Source organism: Corvus kubaryi, unplaced genomic scaffold (genome assembly GCF_017639235.1).
Source record: "Corvus kubaryi isolate FWS band 111438036 unplaced genomic scaffold, C.kubaryi_AGA036_p1.0 76, whole genome shotgun sequence".
Lineage (NCBI taxonomy): Eukaryota > Metazoa > Chordata > Aves > Passeriformes > Corvidae > Corvus > Corvus kubaryi.
Genome location: NW_024582063.1, coordinates 5,561,773 through 5,587,697, shown reverse-complemented (window position 1 = coordinate 5,587,697; position 25,925 = coordinate 5,561,773). Strand labels below are relative to the sequence as shown.

Genomic DNA, 25,925 nt, shown 5'->3' with positions numbered 1-25,925 from the left:
TGATAGCACAGAGCTGAGCTGGGAATGCAGAAGATGAGCAGGAATTTATTTTTTTAAATATGAAAAAGGGAGAATACAGATTTAGGGTCTTGGGTCATTCTCAAACAAAGACAGAAAATCCTGAAATATGCCAGATACTGGCAGGGTCACAAATTCTAAGCAGCTTAAGATAAATCCAGTTTACTGACATTTTTTAGAAGTAGATAAAAGCTAATTCCCTGCTAGGAAATTAATCACCAAATTTATATTGAGAAAGCACTTCTGTGTTGCTTTTTGCTTGACTGGGTTTTCTGTATCTTACAGCACAAAGTCTGAGGTTTCTACTGTTTGCCCTCACTTCTTATGTGTGCATTAGTAGCTGAGCTTGCATTAGAAATCCATTACCCTATAGCTGAAGAATGCAAGGGAGTAAACACTTTATTTCCTCCCATCTTTAATATCTTTAATGCTATTTCATGCCATCTATTTTATGTTATGTCTAGAGGTCTGGGTAATAGAAATGACTCATGTATCCCATGCTTAGGAAAAAAGCATGCTTGCTCTGGGTGGATAACCTGAACCATAGCAAAGCTATCTGACCCTTGCACTAAACTATAAACAGAAATTTCTCTGCACACCCTGTTAGTGTTGGGTGGTCTTTGTACAGGGATAAGTTTTATAGACTCAGCTTTGAATCTGAAAATACACTAGATCAAGTGGTGCTTTGGGAGGAGCCTGGTAGTTTCAGAAAGCTTTTACAGACTTCCCAAGTGACTGAGCAGTAGTTAAGATACAGCCTCACTCCCGTAAAACCTGTCTCTTTTTTCCTAGTAATGCATCTACTCCACAACAGTCAAATCCTGTGGGGTCCTTCCTTGGCAAGCACAGCTCTGAGCAAGGGCATGGTGAAAGATGAGTTGGCTCCGTCCCTCTTGTGGCTAAGCTTGCAGGAAGAAGTAAAGGTGTGGAAAGTTTTCTAGAGATGCTTTGTAATAGCATTTCCCTTCAATATGTCCACAGGGGATAATAAGAAGGGGGATGGGGGGGGAGTGGGGGAGGCTTTGCCTCCCTGCTCAGGTCCTCCAAACTAGGGGAGCTAATGGGATATACAGAAGGCTAAAGCCAGCTAGGTCAGTAGCTATGGGGTTTTTTGTCAGCTTTATTCAACCAGGGACAAGTTTCACACCAGAGTTCATAAGGAATGACCCACACAACTGCAAACATCACCACTTTCTCTGCCAAATGCAAAACCAAAATGCTTCTTGAAGATAAACATACAATGCTGTGTTTACATAATGAATTCTAAGTGCTCCTTTTCATATGTTTGAGGAAGAAGAGGAAGCCAAGCCACTGATCACCTGATATGTTACTCCCACACAATTTAATGTCCTACTGCCAGGCACTCAGACACCATAGCGATGAGTGAAAGCCAAAGGCCAACATGAAACACAAGAGAAGAGATCTATTTATTTATGCAATGGTGACTTCATCGTTTTCTCATTGGAGGAACCTTTTTTTTAGTATTAACCATCTAAATATTCACTCGGGATCCAAGGGGCACAACATGAACACAAAGCTGACATAAGCCCTAAAGACTTTAAGTGCTGCTGCAGCAGGGAGGGGACGATAAATCCAGTTCTGCAGACCTTCAGAAGGAGCTGGGTCATCCTGCTACAACAGTGCTTAAAAGGGGCAGCATTATGCTATCTGGAAGGAGGGAAGTCTGTTTTGTTTAGTGATCCCAGACTTAAGCAGGCAGATAGAACAGTCTTTCCAAACTTTCCTACCAAATCCAGATTTTCTAAACTACAAGTCAATACTATTTCCTTATATCAGCTACTGTTCATGAAAACAAACCACAAAAAATTTCCTAACTGACCAAGCCATTTTCACAGCTTGCAGAAATGCTCAGTCTCCAAGAGCCATGGTTTACAGTCAGGGCAGCAAGTTTATTTACACATTGTGTAGGTAACAGCAATTGCCTCACAACTCAGCCGGCCACCATGAGGGGAGGAGGTGGCTTTAGCAAGCCCTGTTTCTACAAATCAAATCTCAGTGTTAGAGCATTTTAAGGCACAACTGTTTTTATCAGTATAATTAAAATGAACCAGGTCCATTCTGCGTATTTGCAACCACACTGAAATACCTTCACACTTAAACTTGCTCATAGGCTCCAGAGGGATTCTCTGCTGAAGTCAGGTTCCTTTTACAAGCTTCCCTGATTTTGCTTGGCCACATCAAGCTAGAGCCAGAGTTACAGGGAAGGTTTCCCAAAAATACTGAGTTTTGGGGAATACGAGAGGCACTGCACAGTAGAACACCCATCAGGCTAATGCAAGACAGTCACATAAACACAGCCTAGAGATTGTAAAGGTTATAAAAAGGCAAAATAGATGTTTGCTCACTACCTATCCATGCCAAACAGCTCACTAACTTTTAAGACTAGTGAGTCTTAAGACTTTTAAGTACTTCCTTCACTGGACCATCTTACATTTCTGGCCTCTCTGAAGCACCCTAGACATGGCTGCAAGAAAAAAACCTCTCATGTATAAGACTGATAGACAAGTTTAGAAATAACCCCTCTGCATGAGATGGGTGGATGCCAGCACTCCTCTGCAGTCCCCTCAGAGGACATCCAAACAACCATGCTGAGGTCAGCTGGATTTGAAGGCCTTTTCTTGACTTGCTCCAATAGTTACTTCACTGTAAAAACAAGTTAACACAGAAGAATTCATGCACAGTTTCAGGAAGCCACTCCATCCCTTTCTGTCCACCCCAGACATGTTGAGACAAGGCATGTTTATGGCAGGAAGGTGCAGTAACAGGATTAGTGACATAGCAAAGTCAAGAGCATCAAACCAGTCTCATCTCACAGAATCATAGAATGGTTTGGGTTGGAAGGGACCTTAAAAATCATCTAGTTACAAATCTTCTGCCAAGGGCAGGGGCACCTTCCATACAAGCAACACAGGTTGCTCAAAACCCCAACCAACTTGACCTAATCTCAGTCTCATCTGTTTCCTTACCCTCATTCTTTTCACTTGTTGCTCTGTATTTCCTCTTCTTTAGGTTAGTCTTCACTCCTTGCCTTGAAAGTAGCTCCTATTCCTCTCTCTCTTCTCTCCACGCCGTCCATTCACCAACCAACATTACATCAGCTTCCCAGCTCTGCTTCTGCAGCACTCCTTGGCACTGCCCTCCATGCTTTGGCACACAGGAAGAAGTTATCATGCTTGAACACTCATAGAAATGATATTCCACACGTCTGCAAATGCAACAAATATCCCTTCTCATGCCTGCCAGGCAGGCAGTAAATATACCAATCACCACCCTCCTGACCCCCATCAGGTGTAAACTGGTGTAGCTCAATTGACTCCAGTGTTGCTGCCCCATTCCCAGCAAGTGGAGGTCATTAATCAAAGTTCCAAGCGGGAAGCAGGTTGGCTTCCACATGGCCACCCACAAAGACAGGATTTGAGTGACAGCATTTGATTCCCTGAGTCCAATGCACATTTCTTTCAATAACCCCATCCAGATTTGTTTTATGTCAGCTGGGAAGCCGGCTCCAAGGTTTTCTTTTGCACTGGATAACAGCCATAAGAATCCACTTGACTTTAATTATGGGGTGTTTCACGTGTCCAGCACGCTGAGGCCATATGTACTTGTAAGGGCTTACAGAGTTCTCAGCAGAAACACTTCTGCACATGGTAACTTTGGGCCTCTGATTTTGGGCTGCACAGCAGCAACTCTCCCCTTTTGCCAGGCCTCCAACTCGCTGCTGTTTTGCTTCCATTGCCTGTGGAATATGATGTTACTGCCAGCTTGCTGGCACAGGCTGGAGTGCTTCAAGTTCAGCTCAACAGCTGTTGACTCATACATGAAATATCAATCCTGGGTCTGGAAAAGCAAAATGCTCTCGTGGAAGGGCTTTTTATTAAGGACAAAGAATGCCACTCCAAGGAGCTGCACCAGTTCCCTGACCACAGCCTTATGGCCCTGTTAGGTTGCCCATCATCAGATCTAAGGCTGCTAATTGTTCCCCCAAGCTTAGATACTGCATGGTAACAGGTACTTAGGTCAGGCAGCTGTAGTCCCTGAGTTACATCACAGCAAAGACTGGTCTACGATACCCTGACATATTTCTTCAGTGATAGTACAAGATCTGCTTGAAACTCTAGTTAATGATTTGCCATCTTAATACTTCTCTGTCAGCTTTAGCATAGATGGTTAAGTAACTTATGTAGCATCATAAAACATCAGAAATACATCCAGAAATCAAAACTGAAGCAAACTGCTCATCTCTGCTATAACACACTGGACTGAAGATGGCCTTAGCTTTCCTTGCAACAGTTTTCTGATGTACCCATAACCTGAGCCCCTTCACCTCTCCTTAAAGCCGTGAGCAGTAAATGAGAGAGTCTTCTGGCCCACCTTTGTCAGCAGCTTCACCAACAAGGTATAACTATTTCATTACCAAATCCAGACTTTCAGATCCCAAAAGACACTGCACTTAACCGGGAGCTGATACACTGAGAAATCCATCCATGGTTTCCACTCACTCATTAAGGGAGCAATAAAACAGCTGTATTCAATTACTTAAACTGTTGAACAGTGAGGCAGAAGGAAGTGACTTACATCCATATTTAGAAACATGAAGTCTGCTCAACAGATCAATTAGGGAGATGAATTTACAGCTGACAATATCATCATAACAGGGATTATTTACCTCCTATTAACAGCTCAGAAGCTCTAGCATGCCAAAGTATGAGGCAGAGCTTTCTTTCTAACTTCTCCACTGACTGACACTCATTCAGCAAATCAATCCAGCTCTTTGCCAACCCATCCAGCTGTTTGACACAATTGTGACCCCCCTCATTAGAGGTGAGTCTGCCAAGATATATTGCAGTCAGAACCAGGAGTTTGGAACTGCCATTCCCTCTTGTAGAGAAAGGAAGAAGTCTTTGGACGAAAGCAAACAGCGTAGCCATATGCTTAAACCAGCGCAAAGAGCTTCCACTAAACACAAGATTTCATGAAATAAAGGCATTATAACAAAAGGGTCTATCTACTCCACACAATTTCAAAGATCAGAAGTCATTCCACACTGCTTTATTGATTACTTAGAACCAGACTGATATATTTAACGAAAAATCAATGGGAAAAATAAAGGACTGCCTATCTGACTCAGAGGAAGAATTTCATTCCTGGGATAAGAGATCCTAATGAGGCATTTCAGTATTCAAAGGGAGCTATTAGCAGTGAAGGAATGAAGTGGTTGTGTAACAAAATGATGAGCACAGAGTGCAGATGGAGGAAATGGTGTTTTGTAAATTCAGAATCCGGGAATTTTTTTTAAATCTTTAAATACTTCATACAGATATGCTGTCTGCAATATTTAGCATGATTTAGGGTCTCATTCGTGGCCATTTTTTTCCCCAGATGGGGCACCTGCAAAAATATGCTTGAAGCCAGTAGAAGCACTTGCACACAATTACAGCTCACTTATTCATACGGGCATGCCCAGTACTTCCTCTTATAAGAGTCAACACTTTTGAGACTCCAGTGCTTCCCCCAGCAAAATAAGCAGCAGAAAGAGCCAGTGGACTGACACAACTATTATTTGTAGCTCCATCTGGACAAGAAATACTGCCTGGTGCTCACTGAGCAGGGCAGAAGTCTGTCCTACCAGCAAACTCCAGTTGGTTGCAGATTTGCAGGGCTTTACCCGAATGGAGAGAGCTTGGTGTCCACCTGACTGTAGGTGAGGCATGAGTGAGGCAGCCTGGTTGCCACTTCCAGCTCTGCCACATCCACATCTTACTAATCCAACCAAAACCAGGGCACACGTCCACCTTCTGCTCTACCCACCTGAACTCCTGAGCAACAGACCTGCAAGAACACAGCCCTGCTCTGCTAAATACAAGACAGGCTGAGTTTTGCTGGGAAGCAGTTAAACAGGGAGGGAATAGCCTTGGCTTACCATCTGCTAAAGCTTGGAAAACACACCTTGTCAGGCTCAGATCTCCACACTTACTTGGGCAACCAACAAACTCCAAGCAATGTATGGTCTACGCATAGTTACTCTAAAGGTCTATACACAGGAATCACATTCTTCTTCCACATCATGGGGGTAAAAAGCTCCCCCAGACCCTCCCCAGCCCTCCACTGCAGACTGTGGCCACTGCTCCAGTTCATCCCACCACTCTGCTTTGTTCTTTTATTACAACATCAGCATATTTATCATAGAGCCTTATTTTACATTGTCTTCAGCATCTTTCTACTTGATGATTTCTATAGGATTTGCAGCTATTCAAACACTTTTGCAGGAGTTCAACACAAACCATTTTTTCCTAGACGGTAGAACACAGCTTTTGTGGTCGAGAAAACTGGAAGTCTGTCCAGTTTTTATCTCCTTCATTATAGAAACCCCACTAGATCTTAGCTGCCTACTAGTTTTTAAGGCTTAGAGCCAGACCCAATGCCAAATTAAAATACTAAACTTCTTATTAAATTAATTAAAACTCTGTGGGTGACACTGTGTGGATGACTGAAACTTCTGGATTAATAAGTCTCCCTGATCAGTATGGAAAAAATGGTTGCTAGAACAGGTAGAGAAGACAGGATGTAGGGAGGGGACAGGCTGCTGGAAGAGACGGAAGGCAATTAAGAAATATCCCTTGAGCTATAAAAAGGAGGCAGCAGAATTTTTGTGTTTCAGAATTAGGATCAGACTTCAGCGTTTTCCTTTAGGATGGTACCGAGAGATCTGAAGCAGAGCAATGGTTTTGGGAAATGAAAAAACAACAACACACACACAAACAAAAAAAAAAAAAACTAAACAAAAAAACCATAACAAACAAACAAAACCAATAAAAATAAAAATAAATTAAAATAAATTAAAGATAAAAATCCAAACACAAACAATAAAAGAACACCAAATAAACAACAAAAAAAAATACAACAAAAAACCATACTATACAAACTTCTCCCACCAAAACAGCTCAGCAAACCCCACACACTTCTCTTCTTTGCAACTAGGCATTTGTGCCCCTTTGCAGATGCCTGGCAGTTTATTGCATGGCCCAGTGGATGCCCTGTGTGGAGTGCTGGATGACAAATCACATCTTGAGATCAGGCTGTGTGAATTTAAATTATTCTGTTGGAAGGACAGTGATTACAACTGCTGTGTGACTGCGTTTATTGTTTGGGCTCAGCTTGGCTCTGCTTGGAGGTTTTTTGATCTGCAGAAATTTTGCTTCTGGTGATGATTTACTCTGATTTTTCTCTTTTTAATCATAGCTATGCAAATGCTGCATGGTTATGGAGTAAGAGAAAAGTCCTTTCAAAGAAAAATAGCTGGTTAAAAGACAAAAAATGAAGGGTAAGCATTCACAGCGGAGAGAGATCATCAGCTGATTTCCTCAGGGAACTGTGCTGAGATTCAATTCATTCATAAATAAATGGCAAAAGGTGAAAAAGTTTTCTGCTGATAAAAAAATTATTCAAGACAGTAAGAATGAGGGCAGCCTAGGCAGAATTGCTAAGGAGCCATGCAAGATTTGGTGATAGGACAATATGAGAAAGAATGACAATTTAGGTAATACTGCACATAGAAGAAAAACAATCTTAACTTCACATGGAAAATGATGGACTCAAACCTGACAATTATCATCCAGGAACAATATTTTAGCATATCCTAATGCTAGTTCCATTAAAACATCAACTCAACAGGAGTTGAAATAGCAAAAATAAAATCGAAGAAAATAAAATACATATTACCAAGGACAAATTAACAACACAGAAAACCTAATTACGTGATTGTACGAATCTATGTCTCTTCTGCATCTTCAATATAGCCTGTGGTTCTTGTCCCCTCATCTGAGAAAGGCTGTTTTACAACCAAAAAGTTCAGAGAAAGGCAACTACAATGACCACAGCTACAGAACGGTTTCCACACATGGAAGGATTTTCCTGTGTTCCCTTTGGTTTGGAAAGGGGTCATTTTAGTGGAAGTAGGACACTGATCCACTAATCAAAAGTGGCAAGGATCAGACAGACAGGCATCAATTACCCACCATCTGTGCTAATAAAAAATTTAAGGCCATAAAATGAAAGGAGAAGGGGGCCAGGCTCAAGGTAAGGTAAAGGAGATGGCTCTTCATGCACCAGGTGGTCAGCGTGTGGGAAGACTTGCCAAGGAAGGCTATTGTTGCAAATAGTTTAGAGGAGTCCAAGAAAAGACCAGACACTTAATTGAGACATGTACTGAAAAGGAAAAGGATGTGAAAAAATAAAAAAGTCAGCAGAAAATCTTACATATGCCTGTCCTTCAACCATCTGCCAGTGGGTGCTGTTGGCAGAGGATGCTGGAGCAGGTGACCCTTGCTCTGAAGCTGTATGGCTCTGCTGTCTTGCATCTCTACCCTTTTGTCCTGTACTCTTGCTGGGTAACACAGTACACTCAGGCTGTTTGCTTTGGGATGGATCACATTTCCTATTTTTATACACGTTAATGAATAAAAATTGAATTGTTTTCAAAAGCTCATCTTCCCCCACTGTGAGGGCTGCAGAACAGGGCCAGGAGGGACTTTACGTCATGCTTGAAATGTCTGGCAAACCATTTTGTACAGAGCTGACGATAATGAATCCAGCAGCTCATTTTCCTGAGAAACAGGAGCTCACCATTCCTTTGTCCAGAAGGAAATTCATGGATAAAATGTTCAGCTTTGCAAGAGAACCTGACTTCAAAATGAAAGGATTTCTACTTAGATATAAAAGCCATCTGCGTCAATAAGCATGAAGCCTTTTAACTCTTCCACTGCAGGTATCCATGAAGAAGCTTTACCTCACCCTCTAGAACTTTCTAGGTAGAAGAATCACCCATTCTCCTTCCTCAGGGATATGAATAGTCTTTACTTGTGAGGAAGCTGCCACACAGATTTTCAAGGCTAAGTAACATGAAAACGATGCACAGAGCAGAGTCAGTGCCAGTTTTCCAACTCTCTGTTTGAGGGTGAAAGGGCTGCTATTGGAAAGAAATTAATGACTGAACAGCAGTGAGGCAACTTTCAGAAGGGTTCTGCAATGCAAAATTAAAGCAAAAATGTTGGCAGAGCTTCACTTGGATAGGGCTCTATCAGAATACATCAAATAAAATATGTCTTACCTTCTTCTTCAAGCTCTGACTCTGCCTGGCCTGACAGGGAGTTGGTGAGATATTTCTATCTGCGACTTATATATTACTGAAACAGTCTTGTTATAGTTTTTGAAATGTTGTTCACAGTATTGGACATTTTCTGACTTAAATTCAGTGACAGTTCTGCAAAACCATTCAGAACCAAATGGCCATAATATGTTCTGCAGACATACGAAACACCCTGAGGAGAGAGTTAATGGGAATGAACATAATAAGGCTTTTCGAGGAGAGTGAGATGTGGTATATATTTTATCTCAGCAGATTTTAACTAACTCTCTGAAGATTCTTTATGTGGGAAAAGTTTTTCTGTTTAAGTGAAAGTCTAGTTGTATTTGAAAGGACATTCTAATTTTGTTCTCCTCCTGTAAGAAGAGTATTGATAGATTTGTTCTCTGCTATTTTGTGGGATTTTTTTGATCTCTCCTGCCCTAGCAGAGATCCTCTTGATGCTGGATAATCTTCACTAGGCAAAGACTACTGCAGAAAAGAGGGACTAGAGTATTTAGATTTTAAGCAAAGATTAGGATGGCCTTCTTTTCAGGTCTCTGTTTCTGTTTCCACAACACCACTCTTTTCATTTGTACAGTTAGACATCACTAAAAACCTGATTGTCAGGGAAACAAGTGGAATATATCTCCAAATAAAGGGTCCCAGGAAAGGCACAACTGTCAAAATACAGTAGCAGATCTACCCACAACATGAATCCAGCAGAGTCTTCCAACACAGGGAAGATCAAGGAACCCCCAATGTTATTTTACAAAAACCAAGACCAAGTCTTCCTTTTTAGGAGCACTCTGGTCTCAGATCAGCTTAGACCAGTGCTGAAATAACACCCTTCTGAGGTTTAGCAAGTCTTTATCACCAAATCCTCTGAGACATTTAAAAGGCATCCTCAAAATACTCCTCTTTTGTCCCTTTTTATGGAAGACAATAACAAGCATGCAGGTGTGAGAATGCCACAGGGATCCAGAGCACTCCACCACATTACTGTGGCCATGCAGGAGTTACACTGAGCAGGGCCACTGGGAATTCTTGCTTAAGACAACTTGGATGTCTCTTTTTAAGCTCATTTGTAGGATGCACTGCAGAAAGTTTCAGTATGTCCTTTATATCTTGCATTTTTTATCAGTCTTTTCATAGATGTGCCCATAGCCTGACTTCAAAATCAAATTCAGGGAAATTCAGGACTCTCAGGAGTGTTGCCTGTGTGTTTTACCTGCTCCTCTACCTGCAGTGCATCAGATCAGCTCTACTGTTCATGGCCATCATCGTCCAAGCGGTAGCCACGCTGTTTTAGGTTGCATGGTTTTAGGTTCATGCTCCAAATACTTCTTGCACCACCACACTTTGGGAAAAGCTGACAAGAAACAAGAAGCTGCAGGTTTCAGTCTTGGATGTGCGATCTGCCCAGTGGATTTCACTGGCTTTTTTTCAGGCATGTAACATTATAAAAGTATACACTTTTTAGTTCAGCCGATTTCAACATCCTGACCCCAGGTGGCTTCCAGAGAGAAAATACTGAAGTTCAAAAGAAATATCTGGCTTAGAAATGTTCTGAGCAGGCAGCAAGGGGAACACTCAGTGCTGCAAATACAGGAGGGAAACAGAGAGAAAATCCATTCTCTGAACTGGCCTATGTACTCTGGGGTCTGACTGTACCCGAGCAAATCCCTCCTTTGACCAGTGGATCACTTTGACACTACTAGAGAAAGGATATTATATTCCAAGTCTTATACTCCATAGGGTTCTGGAAGGGCAGTCTCCTTTCACTTTTCATGTCCATGACTCACAATATAAGGCAATCCCAGCTGCTAAACAAACCTCAACACGCAAAGCTTACCACGCTGAGATCTTCTCTCATCATGTTCTTGTCCCTGCCACACTAGCTGGCACACAGAAACTTAGATACAGAAAGAGTGGGAGGAAGGGAAAAAACTTCTAGAATTCTTTCCAGTTATACACTAGAGAGAATACATGCAAACTTTAGCTTTGTGCAAGAACTACATCTCAGCAGAAGCAGCATCCTGAGCCTTGCTCCAAGTGTGTTTTAACCAGCTCCAATTAAATTGCTGGGAGTTTATCACCCACTGAACTCTGTGCTTCAGGCAAAACCTCTCATGAGACTGCAGAGTAATTCCAATACATGACTAATATATTGCAAAACTTCTTTATGGATCTTTTCACTGTCATGGCTATCCATGTCTTGGACTGTGAAAAGTTGTTGTATTTTTTCTGTGATCAGCTGTCAGTCAGGTGGATGAGAGACAAAACTTATCAGCACCTTAACACAAATTATTTCTCAAGTTTTGCAGATGTTTGTGAAGAATTTGAACCTACTCACACATCTATTCTAGACCATTTGAAAAAGTGGGTGATGGGATGACTTTCCTCCTCCATCCATGATGGGGGACTGCAGCAGTACAACAGGATTACTTTGCCCCAAAGGAGCTGTTTTCTACCTTTCACATTCCAAGCCTCCCAAATGGTTTCACAGCTCAGTGTGATAGATGAAGAACTCATCATTTGGAAATAGTTTATAAAGACAATTTTTATCTTAGGAATAAACCTTAGAAATTCAATGTTAGATTTGTAGTTTCAATTGTTAAATTTTTTTTAGCACTTCCCAGTAATTTTAGTATTTTCCACATGATTTTTTTTCCATTTTTCAGAGCATAGTTATGCATCATAGTAATAAACTGATGATTAATTGTACAGGGAGGGGAAGTGAAGGAGAAGGAGAAGAGGAAGGGGAGGGGAAAGGCGAAGGGGAGAGCAAATGGGAAGGGGGAGAAGAAGAGAAAGAGAAAGGGGAAGGAAGGCCCCAGTGGGTCGTTTAATCCCATTCCTGAAACCACACTGTGACTGTAGGAGTGAAGTGTCTCAGATAATACCTCCTCAGCAATGCTCTAGGAAAAGAAACCAGACCATATTCAAAAACTATTTCAACACACTTCCTTAAATTAGGTTCTACACATGCTGAACGTATTTCCAGCTCTATCCTTCTGCAGTAGTGGCACAGGTGGGATTCACCTGAGCCCACAGCCCCCTTCTGCACAGGGAGTTTCCCTCTCAGCCCAGGCTAAAGGCAGCACAGCTGCAAGTTCTGGCAAGTACAGTGCAATCAATGAAAGCAGGCAACCAGTGGGAAGTTAGTTTGTCCTTTATCACTAATTAAAGGAAGATACCAGAATAAGTGATAGGAGAAAAAGCAATGCAGAATTTAAAAAACCATCAGGATTGAAGATGACAATGTTAATAGGAATGAAGCAAACGATCTTAGCCCAGAATTGCTGTTTCCTTCACTGACTGTAAGCTTTTAGCTTATAAGCCCTTCTCCAGCTGCCTGGTAACAGAATAGCAGACTCCAGGCACTGCAGCTTGCCTTGCCATGATCAAGCTGGAGGCCCTGCCAGGCAGCTTGGTGCAGTAATAGAACAGCCTGACGGCACCTGTGGAAACAATACAACTGCCCAGCCATGTGCTGCAGCTGCAAGCAGAGAATTTACACCAATGGGTCAGGCCACAAGTAAGTTAGAAGCAGGGCTTGTTCCTACTGTTGTTTTATGGCCACTTTGATCAATTAATTTAATGGTCATAGAGAGGACTCCTGTATCAGCCTCTCAACCCTATCGATTTCACTCTTTCTGATGAAGCTTTTCACCTTTTTACTATTTTGGCAGCTGTTGGAAACTACAAGGTGCTGATGAGAAGGAGAGAGAGGTGCCAGACCCACGCTAACTACCCCATCTGCTTCCTGCAAGCAAGGTGAATGAGAAGCACCTACAGTATTTTCAGCATGGAATATTTATCACTTGATTGGCACTATCACAGAGGCAGCCTGAAAGGTTTCCTGCATCTGAAAGTGCAGCATAATCATTCCCAGAGTACAGTGGCAGGTGTTGAATGCCAAAGAAGTGCAAGACTGGGCTCCACACTCACAAGGCATCTGCTACTTTTGCAAAGCACAGACACAGCTCTTCAGGTTTTGTTTTGCACTGATACATTGGCATTTCTCCCTTCTTATTTATGAGTTGAGTTTCTCCTCATATGGGGTGCTACAGAAGGAAAAATTACACCAGCTCTTTTAATAAAAAGTCCAGAAAAATAAGGCAAGTCAAATTCAGAGTTCTTGATGAAGAGATTAAACTCTGCTCTAAGCCTGCATAGGTGTTTTAGAATCCAGACCTTTCACTCACATCCACAAAGCCCTCCCTGACTTTAAACTTCATTTGAGCAGCTGACAAAGAGTTCAGAGGAGAAGGGGGAGGCAAAGTTTGGAATATAAGATTAAAGGACTTACATTTGGTTTCCCAAATGACTCAGTCAAGCTCTTTACTGCACATTCACAGTTCCAAATGAAGGCCTGTACAAAAGCAAATGATGAACATTTTTGAGAAGCTGACCATCAGATTAGTTAGGAAGCTCTGTACAGAATAAAGAAGGTTTGAGCTGCAAAATTCAACTCTATGTCCATGTACAACCCTTTCCTAGAGTTCAGCAACACCCAGTTTCAGGACCAGGCACTTGCTGTTTCTTCCCATCAAAAGAAGTTCCATCCTTTCAATTTCAAACTGAGTCTGGTACACAAATTAAAGGATGATCATATTTAGTGTTTTTATTTAGACATAACCACAGCTCTGAGGAAAAAATAACATTCCTCCCTTAGCAAAACTATTCCAAACCTGTATTAAAGACAGCAAAGAAACTATTTTAGTTAACATTTAATGGCTTCTTCAGGATACAAGGACTGCTAAAGTAATTGCATTTTATTTTATTGCAGCAGCAAAGGAGGAGTAATGCAGGGACTGTAAATATCCACCTTTAGCAAACCTGCCCAGCATATGCAAGTGCTGCATCAGATTGTTTTAATGAGAGTGTAATGTATGAATCAAGAGAAGTCATTGTGTGGTGTTTGAACCTCATTTACAGTGTTAGATCCACTTTATGACACCACATTTCATTCTGACAGTAAAAAATAACTGAGGAGGAACAAAATATGGTGGAAGGGTGGTTTTATTATGGCTTTTATGTTGCCTGCCACGCTGCGAGCTCCCTGGACAAACACTTTTGTACTCCCAAACACACAGGACACCTTATCCTTGCAGTGCAGGGCTCAGTGAACAGTTCTGCTACAAGCCATGAGAATTATCAGAACAGGTAAAAACTCCCAGTGGCCCTGTAAATTTCTGCAGATACGATGATTTTGACACTTGGGCCCAAAATTCTTCTAGACAACGAGCTCATGGGTAGCACTGAGCACCAGCACAAGGCACGTGAGATTCATCTTTATTTACTTCCCAGAGCACGGAAGGAGGAATCAGAAATTTGCAAGAGTATTTTTCAGATGACATATTTGAAAAGTAGTCAAGTGTGATGCAAGTCATGCTGAACACAAAGCCACTCCAATAGCAATACACTCTCCATTGCTTTTAACTTCACTGGAGTCTCACAGAATTTAGCAATAATCAAATTGTTTAAAAGTGATCAGTCAACAGAATTTCCAAAGCATTTTGATTATGAAACACTCACCTGCAATTTGTCGGGGAGACCTGAAAAAAATGGCAACAAAAGCAGCATTACTGTGGATCCCATAATTTTGAAATTGTCCCATCCATCAAACCATAAAATAAGACACAGAGCAGGAGAGACAGTTACATAAATACATTCACAGCATTGTCTGAAGAATGGGAGAAGAATGTCAGCACTTGTCAAGTTGGATATAACAGCCATGAGAAACTGGCCACAGATAAAAATAGAAGTGGAAAACCAAATGAGTACTAACATGGGGAAAGTGTCCAGTGCCTTTTACCTTGCAGCTCTTTATGATGGTATAAAAACAAGGGGAGAGGTTACACTGGCACTGGCATGGCTCTGATAGCCAGCTAGGAGTACACTTGTTTTAGACCAGAGTGAAGGCCAAGTGAGCTGAGTGTGCCTTCAGATCTGAGGAGGAGGACAGAAGAATTGCTACCTGGATTTTCTGCGATGTATCTGAATGTCTTTCAAAGTTTCCCCTCCTCATTTTTAGGTTTTCATTAATTCCTGATGATCTAGCTTTAACATGTCAGATTACAGAATGTCAATTTTGCCTTGGTTTGAAGATTCATATCACACCTTTGAAAAATCATATTACACCTCTGTTTCCCATACTGCATTGATTGTTTGTAACCCAGTATTTGGTGCTGAGGCCAATATCTGCAGCAGGATGTTTTCCTGACTGAAACAAGGATTTTATCCATAATGCAGGCAGGATTAAAAACCCATCTTGCAAGGAACAGCAGGTATTCTTTGCATGTCCACAGAAATGCTTGTAAGAAGTACTCAGCACCAAATAAAGAAATTACAATAAAATACACTATTTAGGAGGTTGATGGTTGTTTTTTAAAAACACTATATGTCCATATGTGAATTATAAAACATGTTAAGGTAGTATAAGTAGAATCCAGAGACACAGATGCTAATCCATACACAATCCAGGATACATAGTGTAGATAGAAAAATGCTGCTAGCAAGGATTTTCTTGCTATTTTCTAAGTCCGTGAGAGATTTTTCTCTCACACAGAAGAGGTAGCAGGGAATGTAAACACCCAAGCCACCTGCAACCTTGGAAAGTCTTGTTTATGGTATAGTAGATAAATATTTTGACAATGGATGTTTTAGGATTTTGGCCAATCACCCCCAAGGGGTTGCTGGTCCTTTGTCCAATTAGACTATGAAGAAAAAAGTCTATAAAAGAGTTTGTAAAATAATTAAATAAATCAATGTTGCTGCACGATTCCTGCCTGCTGGATCTTCTCTCCTCCTCCTCCCTATGGCTGCGGGGCACGGTGATGTACCCTAGGGCCCAGGCCGGCGGTAATAACATAGTGAAGTCTTCTGCATTTCTAGATGGGGAATTTAGGTATTAAATGGCAGATGCCAGTCAAGAAATTACATGTCTGCAAGTTCACTTGAGGTGAAGAATTTTGCCAGAGACTGCTCTCACTTGAAGGCAGCAAGCAGGTACTATCTGCTTGGTCTCTGAATTCAAAGGGAAAAGACAGTTAAATGAGTTCCTTCAGCTCTCTGAAATGGCTCAAATTAATTAATGGTTCAACTTGCTTCTGGTGCATGATAAGATGCATGCAGTGAGGGATGAATTAAATGAGAAAAATGTGAAGGACTAATTATAACACTGCGCTGAAAAACAGCAAAGGAAGAGATTATCTAAGCACCACAATCATCTGACAGACATACATTTTTTTCTCTCTTATTAACAGAAAACCCAAACACTGTGATTTGTCAAGTGGTACAAATGAGCATCATAATGCTTCTCAGACAGCCTTTTGGCCATTAAAGAATGGATAGTTGAAATCTAAGAGAATTAAAGTTTGTTGGGAAAGAACTCACGTATCATTAGTACAATATGTCCCAAATACCAATGTTTAACCTGCTCCAGAAACCTAAGTCATGTTGTTATCCCCAAAAGCAAGATAGGGCACACACCCCAAAAAATCACTTGGCCCAGGTCACAAAAGAATTTATCACAGCCAGTGAAACCAAAGTCCTGCATCTCCAAGTCCTGTGCTTCTTTGCAAGGGAGTTTAATTACTTTCTATGCATTACTGAATTAAGGAGGAAAAAAAAAAACGTACAAGGTGAGAGGGCCACACAGCATAAACCAAAGCAAACCCACCAAAAAAAACCTAAACAGTTTTTTGTTGTTAAAAAGACACAGCATCTACACTTGCAGCTCCCTGGAGCTTCTGTCCTGGAAGTGCATCATGGCAGCTCCCACTACTTGGGCTGTGTTGAAACAGGTCATGGAAGTCACTCACTCCCTGTCTCAAAGCTCACAACTTGCAGCTCATTTTCACCTTCCTCGAGCTGCCCACCTCCCAACACACCTCCAGCTGCACTCTTTTCCTTGAAATCTTATTTGCTCTTGTTTTCCATGACTGTTTCCTCTGGGTTTACCTTTACACACCTGCCTGGGCACCTCTGATGCAGCCATCAGCTGTCACACTCCTTTTATTCTTCACTGGATCTGGCCCTAAACTCCTGAAGTTGAAAAATGTGTGTGAAACATGATCAGACTGATGAACTGTTCACATTTCTTCAGAATTTTTGGCAACTGGTCTGCACTCCCGTACTGGACAAGAAAACTACACGTTCTGCTTGCATCTCCACTCTGTAGCTACCATGACATCAGCTCCCTTTAATCCATTAGCAAGCCTGCCAACAGTGCTGTGCAGGTGCTACTCGACAGTTATAGCCAGTGCACCAGCATTTAATAGAAATTAAAATTTATCACCCTTTCCACTAGCACCACCTCACTCAGAAATAAAATTTTACAAAGTCAATTGCACGAGCATCACTAGAAGTGTCTCCTTCATGACCTTGAGATTTTATCACAAGACAGCAAAACAAACCTCTGAGAAAAGTTAGGAATAATTATGGTGTATTTCTGGGGAGAGGGTCTCCATGAATAATGCACATAAAGCACAGACACACCCTCTCCACTAATACCAGCTTAATCTTTAATGAATTCTTTGGTTGCAGCAGAACTCCTTTTTATTATTAATAAAGGTTTATTTTTATTGCAGCGTGCTCTGCAGCCTCCAGACCACATCCAGCACAGTAAAAACACACAAGAGCAGCCTTGACAAACATATTCTGTGAGATGTCCCCTGCCTGCCCTGAGGCATGACTAAGCTAAATAGTGTGGAAGGACAGCATTACTCCCACATTAGTCTGAGCAATGAGGGTCTGGATTCTCCTTCTTATTTTTATGGAAATTACATATGTAATTATTCATTTGGGGTCATGTAGAAAGCCAGTGGCAGAAGCAGAAACAGAACCCAGAATTAATTCCCAGCTCATTTTTCTAATCTCCCTTCCCTTTACAGTCATCTTTTAAGATTCATATTATATCTATCAAAAACATGTGACAAGAACATGCCAAAATAATGTGCATCTTTCCCTTCATTAAACAGAAGGGAAATAAGACACTGAATAGATCCAGTAATTTGCAAAACTTTGCAAACTGGAGATTTTCTTAGCTCTTCCCAAAAGCCTTTCCCCCTTGGAATCCTGTGGATGATCCCTATGGGGGTCTGTGCACGAAGTGGTCTGTAGAGTACTGCCACTTCTCCATCCTGTAGGGTGGCTACTGTCCTTGGTCACACCTTGCCAGCCCATGGTCACTGTTTATTAGTGCTGCTGGGGCCACACAGCACTGGAAGAGACCCTGGTGCTCTGTGCTACCTTCCCTGGGGCATTCTCCTTGCGTTTAAAATAAAACTGGATTGTTTCCAACACCTCTCACTCTGCTGCCCACAGTTTGGGTATTTTTCTGCCTACCCTTTGTGCTGTCTTTATTCTTGAATGACAAGATCAGGACTCCACCATTCCCACTTGTCTCCTAGATGAAGTTTGCTAAGACCTGAGCATTTGGGGTTGTTTTAGCCTTTCTTGGGGTACAGCGACCACCTTGCTCTCTGGAGACAATTCCTTAGGGTCGCCTTTTTCTCTTCCTAAAACCTCTCCAGCATTGCAAGCCCATCAGAGGCAATCCCAGAGCTCCCAGCTCTCTGGAGAAGTTAGTTATCCGCTTCAGCAGCCAAGTCAAAACCATAGGAACACCACCTTATATGCCCATGGTCTTGGTTTGCTCAGTCACAAAAATCACACAAAATCACAGAAGGGCTCAGGGTGGAACGGACCACAGTGGGTCATCTGGCTGAACCTCCCTGCTCAAGCAGGGTCATCCCAGAGCACAGGGCACAGGGCACAGGATTGTGTTCAGGTTTTTGAATATCTTCTGTGAGGGAGACTCCACAGCCTCTCTGAACAACCTGTCCCAGGGCATGGTCGGTCACCTGCACAGTAAAGATGTTCTTCCTTATATTCAAGTGAAACTTCCTGTGCATCAATTTCTGCCTGTGGCCTCCTGTCCTATTGCTTGGTAAGAGAACAGCCTGGATCCTTCCTCTTGGCACCCTCCCTTCGGATACTGACAGACATTGGTAAGGCCCCCTCTCCATCATCTCTTCTTGAGGCTGAACAGGCCCAGCTCCCTCAGCCTTTCCTCAGAAGGGAGAAGCTCCATTCCCTTAATCAGCTTCATAGCCCCCCACTAGACCTGTTCCAGCAACTCTCTTGCCCTGAGGAGCCCAGAACTGGACACAGCACTCCAGATGTGTCTCACCACGCTGAGCAGAGGGGCAAGATCACCTCCCTTGACCTGCTGGCAATGCTCTTCCTAATGCACATCAGGATACCTTTGGCTTTCTTGGCCACACGGGCACTGCTGGCCCTTGTTGTCCACCAGGACCCCCAGGTCCCTCTCCACAGAGCTGCTTCTCGGCAGGTTGGCCCTCAGCCTGCACATGGGGTTGTTCCTCCACAGGTGCAGGACCCTGCATTTGCCTCTGTTAAATTTCAGTTCCAGCTCCACTGCCTCAGACATCAATGTCACATAGTATTACCTCTCATCCACTTTCTGAGAAAGAGAATAAAAGAGACTTCATATTCAGTTCTTCATCTTGGTTTGTATGGTCAGCTCACTGCCCAGGCCAGCAATTGCTTCCCCTGATGCCTTGCTTAGGCAAAAGTCTCTGTCAGGAGTTACAGCTCTACATGCATCACTTAAATAAATGCACTCTCAAAACACAAGAACCATGTTTCAGTCCTAAATAAAGCATTTATCTAAGCAATAAAACATATAATGTACGTTGACAATTTTCAATGCACACATGGGCCTAGCACCACAAAGACTTCTTTTCTTTATATGATTTATAGCATAAGAATACTCTTTCTTAATCTTATAGGACTAATCCCAAACTGGTCATCTGAAGAAAAATCATCAAGCAGCTGACCATTTTCATTATGTTGCTGAGTTAAAGAACAACCTACCAAAATCAAAATGAGGAGAATTCAAGCCATCAAGTCCTGCTGAACATTTGTGAGAGTAAAGCAATTTGAAACCTGCATTGACTAGCTAAACCTCTGGTACTAAAGATAAAAATAAATTTTCTCCAGCTCTAAGTGCATTGGGTTACATCTGGAAAAACTGAGACTGGAATGCCCTTGAAGCAAAATGTCAGAGACTCGCCATGCCAATTCCAAAACCAGTTCCTATTTCAGAGGAAAATCAGACTTGCCTCCTAAATATAGATAATTATTCTCAGGAATAACTGAAGAAGTGCCCTGCATAGACTGCAAGTCAAAATGAGAAATGCTATTTCAAATTTAGGAGAGACAAGCTCATAAGGGTTTAGATAGTGTTAGCTTCATGATTCTGCTTCAAATGGGTTTTTTTGCTATTTGAGACAATAAACTCTAGCAACAATTCTAGTCTACACACTAACAACATTATAAACCCCAACAGTATTTTACATTGTGTTCTTCACCATTTTGTGTGACTGAGAGTCAAAGGCACCAAGAGCAGAAGAAAGTGGTTTTGATCCCAGGACTTCTCAGCACACTGACCTGTTCCCATTGACAGCAGCATTTCCCACCTCCTTGGAGCTGACTTTACTCCTCTTCCCTTATGCATGGGGTTTCCCTCAGCTGTCTTGACTCAAGCTTCCTCTTGGCTCTTAAGCTGAGGCAAGTCTTGCCTATCAGCCCCTTGCCATTCCAAGGAGTGACATCCTGCACTTCCCTGGCACAGCGCTTAACATAACACATCACCCATGATGAGCAATACGTTGCATTTTCTGTTAGGTGTTATCTTGAACTACAGGAAATCTCTAGATTTGGAAAAGGTATCAATCTAATTCAGCTACTGCCCAAGAAACAAATCATACAGTACCCATCTTTTACTTTTAGCAGCCTCACCTGAGGCTACTGACCACAATTCTCAAAGGATACTGCTACAGATTTCCAGAATGCACACTGGAGACAAGAAAAGCACACTGCAAAACCCCATGTGTTATTTTTATCAGAATTGATAAAATCTCACTGCTAGTTTTACAGTAGCCTGTTAAAGCCATAAAAAACCAGGGAGACAGCTGTGTGTCAGTGCTTGGGCATCGAGTTCACAGTATGGGATATACAAACAAGCACACTGCTACTCTGGTCTCAAAGCCCACTGCAAAATAGCATCCTACAGACTTATCTGTCAAGCTGCAAATATTTCTTTTACAGCTACCCTGAAGAAGAACTTTTTGTAGTATACTGAACTTTTGGATGGGGCTGTGGAAGGCTGTTCCTAAAAATATTGACTAATGACTTCTTCTAGCACCTTATTTTAAACAAACGCCATTGGGCAAAGAGACAGACACTTTACCAGGCACAATATTGTCTTTTTAAAGGCACACAGATCTGTTTCTGAATTTTCAATGTGTTTTGTAGATTAAGGACAGAAAATGCCATCTGCTAATCTGCTTCTGCTGCACACAAAGAAACACTGCCTGGGCTGTTTCTGGTGGTTTGGGATTACAGCCCCTCTCTGCTGCTTGGGAAAAATATGCGATGCATGTCATAAAATCAGTTCCACTGAGTTCTTTGTAGCTTATCCCACAGTGCCACTGTCTGCCAGGGGGTTTCCTGCTCACCCACAGCCAGTGAAATGATTCTCCAGTTACATACAGCGTGGTAAACTAACCAGCTGTAATGGTTTGACCAGACACTGGTATTTAGCAATGCCTGCCATGTGCCCAGCTACCTGCTGTGCTGCCAGGAGCAAGTGCTTATGCAATTCCCCTCCTTTCTTGGGCTTGTCCTTTCGGTCTGGAACACAAAGAGGTGAGAAGGTACTAAACCTCGGCGCTGGCAGTGCTGTCTGTGGGCAGTCACCTCTTTGTGAGGGAGCACATGGACATGCACACAGTTCTGGAAGAACAGCACAAGCCTTGACCACCCTGCATGAGACTTGGGAGGCCCTGGTCTTTGGCAGAACTCACATCAAGTGGACGAAGCTAATAAAACAGATAGCACTGCCTTGGGACAGTCAGGCAGAAGTGGCAAACAGCAGAACAAGGCACAAGAGAGTGATCTCCATTTATTTTATACAGGAAGTTCAAATATTACTCCAAGCCACATTCTGATCTTAGGCCTTTTATTTCTTAATGACAAGTAAATCAACCCACCCCTCTCAAGCTTCTGGTTGTCATCATCAAGAAGTAAGAGAGGGATAAAAAATAGAACACAGTTTTGAATACTCCAAAAACTTAACTAGAGCAGCTGCATCTGAAAATGGGATGGGCAGAAAGGGAGGATTATTTTTCTCATTAGTGACCACCTGAAAACCAGGCCTCTGAATTGTCTCCTGCCGAGTACTGCACATTTCTACTTTGAAAATCTTGACCTAGAAAGCAAATGTGTATTTTTAAATAATTAATAGCATTCTCTAAATGGAATTTTCCAGCCCCAAATGAGATGTGCAGCTGAGTTCCCTGAGAAGAGGTATTTATAATGGAAACATTGACACAACCGAAATGATGATGCACTGAGTAGCATTAAAGCTTAGCACATGCTTAGTCATCTCATTCTCCTTATCAAATCAGAGCTGGTCCAACAAAACCTCTCGTTGCACTTTGCTTGGCCTCAGTTTAAACATCTCCACAGCTTACAAACACACATTGCCAAGCCAAGTGTTTTCAAAGTCTAACATCATTAAACCCCACAACTTGATAAGTACACAAAGAGCAAGGCGTGCACCCAGCAAAAAGGGCTGTGCTCCAATTGCCTCTGCCCTAATGCTGGTACAGGGATCTGGGAATCTTCCTCTGTGTCCAAATGACTTCAGAAGCAAGGCAAGATCCCTCAGCCTAGCCACCAGCTGCTCTGCTTTGGCCCTCCTGTGTTGGCTCATGCCTGCATTTCCAAAAGAAGTTAACACCATCCTTTTGGTAAATGACCTTTACATATTTAGGACCAAAACCTGCCTTTTGCCGTATAGATATATACACACTCACATACACAAACACACATTTTTTACAGTACCAAAAGCAACAAAAACTATGTTTTTGAAGGCCTTGAGGAGTCAGACCCAAACCTGGACAGTGTCATCACTTTTTTTCAGCTCTATGTGTCTCAGTAAGATTTCTCCTCCCTGCATGTTGGAGCATGTGTAGCCTGGACCTTTACTAATTGAGGTTGCTTTTGAAACTGGATCTCCTACCTAAATTTTATGCTATCTGGGACAAAACTGGACTAGAATGTCCCTGAAAAGACACAGGATATGCCATAAAATATATAAACCTACTTTTAGGACAGAGCAAATGGGCAGAATGACAAAGAAACAGGAAAACTCCAGGGACAAGAAAACTACAGGAAATAGCTGAACAAAATATGTGATTACTTGGTGTAAGATGCAGAGATGCATACAAGTGAAACATCTGTATCCTTGCAGGCAACAGGATGTTTTCATTGATTTCCATAAGATCAGAAGCTCATTCTCTGAATTTTGTCATGATAGACACAATCAAAGAGGAGTCAAGTGGAGCTGGTGATAAAATTTGGACAGCAAAAGAGAGAAAATTTCCACCAAAAAATTACAAACCTTCAGCCAAACATCAAAATACTCTAGCCCAAACCATTAATAGCATATATACTTCCTGCATTCAGGAACCAGAGGAGATTTCACCTGACATTAGCCATACTCCCTCATTAAAACATGTATCAATTACCTACTGGATTAATCATCCTGCTCTTAAATACAGACTAAGGCTTTTGGGTCAGTCTAGCTTTGCCATGATGAACCATGTTTTGCTTTTGTTGACAAGAACCAGCACATCCTAAGAAACCCACTGTGATTCATTCGTCACATCTGAGGTAAAATGGTAATAAAATGGTAATAAAAGCACTCTCCTTTTGAATAACAGCGTTCAGCATTTCAAAGACTAAGAGCACAGACTCACTCACTCTGACAGAGACCATGAGGTAAGTTATCTACCCAAAAAACATCACTGGTTTATAATAATGTATTTGTATAATCTCATGCATTGTAACAGTAACTCTCTAAGGTTTATCACACTGGCTGCAGGCAAGAAACTTCTTGAGCATCAGAGAAATGGTGGAAGATGAATCAGGGAACTTCTACGTCAGCATCTTCTTGAATAATAAAATACATGCTGTAATATTTCCCTGTGGTATTCAGGAGCCAGTCACCAAGGGGGAAAAAACCAAACCTTCCTACCATGAGTCTTGAATATAACATTTAAATTCTATTAGTGATGCATGTCGCAGATAAGTAAATAAATAAGCAGAGGATTAAGAAAGCACAGCAGGCCTTTTTACGTAAGGCCGTGATGTTTTATTCATCTGCTGAGAAGAGAGAAGTTTGCAGCTACCCAGGGAGAGCTGTTTCAGATGCACAGCGAAGCAGAAGGACAGGATGCAGCTCAGTGCTGTCAAGCAGCAGGGACGCAGGTGGGGAAGTGCAAAAAAGATATTCCCCTTAAATGTTCAGGTGGCTTCACTGCATGTTTATTAATCAGGGCAAAAGCTATTTTCTTCAGACAGCAGAAAAGACAGCTGCTCTGTCAAAAGCAAAGTAAGAGACACTCAGGACACTGCAGGCTGCTGTTTGTGCCTGATGGCAGGCGTGTGGTGTTCCTAAGCTGTGCAGCTACTCAGGGATCAAATGGGCAGCACTGGGACCAGCTGCCTTTCAGTCTTGTTGGACGCTCTGCTGTCTAAGATGCTTCTCTTGTTATTTGGCCATAGCAGGATGGAGCAGGACCTAAGCAGAGCATTAACCCTGCAATGGATCCTGACAGTGACAATTACAACCATCCCAAAGGCTGTGGGGTAAAAAAGATGGATTTACCCTACCTGCATCCTTTCCCATGCTGTTTATTTTTACAGAGCCATTTGCCCATACTTTCTCCAAAATACAGATGTATCCTTCAAACTGACGGAAAATCAAGACATTTCCTAAGTTTGTAACATGGGCCTGGGTAGATGTAAGAGCAGCACCCTTCAACCAGACCACTGAAGCAATGAATGATGTCTGCTACACCACGAGATGCAGGTTTGTGGGTAACTGCTACCTACATTCCCTGCAGGAAAAATGCTGTTTAATACACAGAGCATGCTGCTGTGGCAGAAGGCATCACAGCTTCTGGGAAGTAACATCATTTCAGAAATGATGGGCAACAAAACCTCCCACTGGGCTCAAGAGCAGCTTCTAAGTCTCAGCACTTCTAAGGGTCAGGTCATGCAGCAAAAGCAGTCATGGACCTCTGAAGATTCCAGCATTCCCAGTCATAAGCTAAAAAATGCAGATAGTAGTAACAAAAAGAGAAATAAGCAAGAAAATCATTGCTGTGAAGGACTGGTAATGGAATGCAAGGAGGAGCTCACTGCTGATTACAGCATGAATCAATCTCCCTTGTGAACCAGAGGCAATAATACCTGTAAGATGCAGAAAAAATACCTGTCTCAGCTGACCTTATGTTCCACCTCACTGACCTTCCACTTTGTTTACACTGGCCACATACAGGTGTAATTGCCTGCAGGGACTTATCAGCACAATTTAATACAAGAAAAGGAAAAGAACTGGCAGGGGAAAAAAGCAAATGGTTGTGTTGCCTCCAGACGTGCCAGCAATTCATATCCATAACCTCCCTGTCCGAGCAGCCATAGGACACGCTGTAACAGCAGGAGGCCTTGCACTTTTACAGGAGTTCTGCAAACACAGGAACTGGACTCAAGCTGCTCCAGCACCTAGGCAGTACTTCAGAGTGTCCTGTGACACCTCAGCACAGAGGGGGAAGGAGGGAAGGAGGGAAGGAGGGAAGGAGGGAAGGAGGGAAGG

The 25,925-nt window shown here is 42.2% G+C and overlaps 1 long non-coding RNA gene across 1 annotated transcript in view; it reads right to left on the bottom strand.

Annotated features, from left to right (window-relative positions):
- Positions 1-25,925, bottom strand: part of LOC121675868 — a 131,655-nt gene that overhangs the window by 81,715 nt on the left and 24,015 nt on the right. Inside the window, exons 4-5 of the long non-coding RNA XR_006020255.1 lie at positions 14,705-14,724; positions 13,476-13,538 (exon numbers count right to left, since the gene is read on the bottom strand). This is a non-coding gene — a long non-coding RNA (uncharacterized LOC121675868). The remainder of the gene's footprint in view (positions 1-13,475; positions 13,539-14,704; positions 14,725-25,925) is intronic.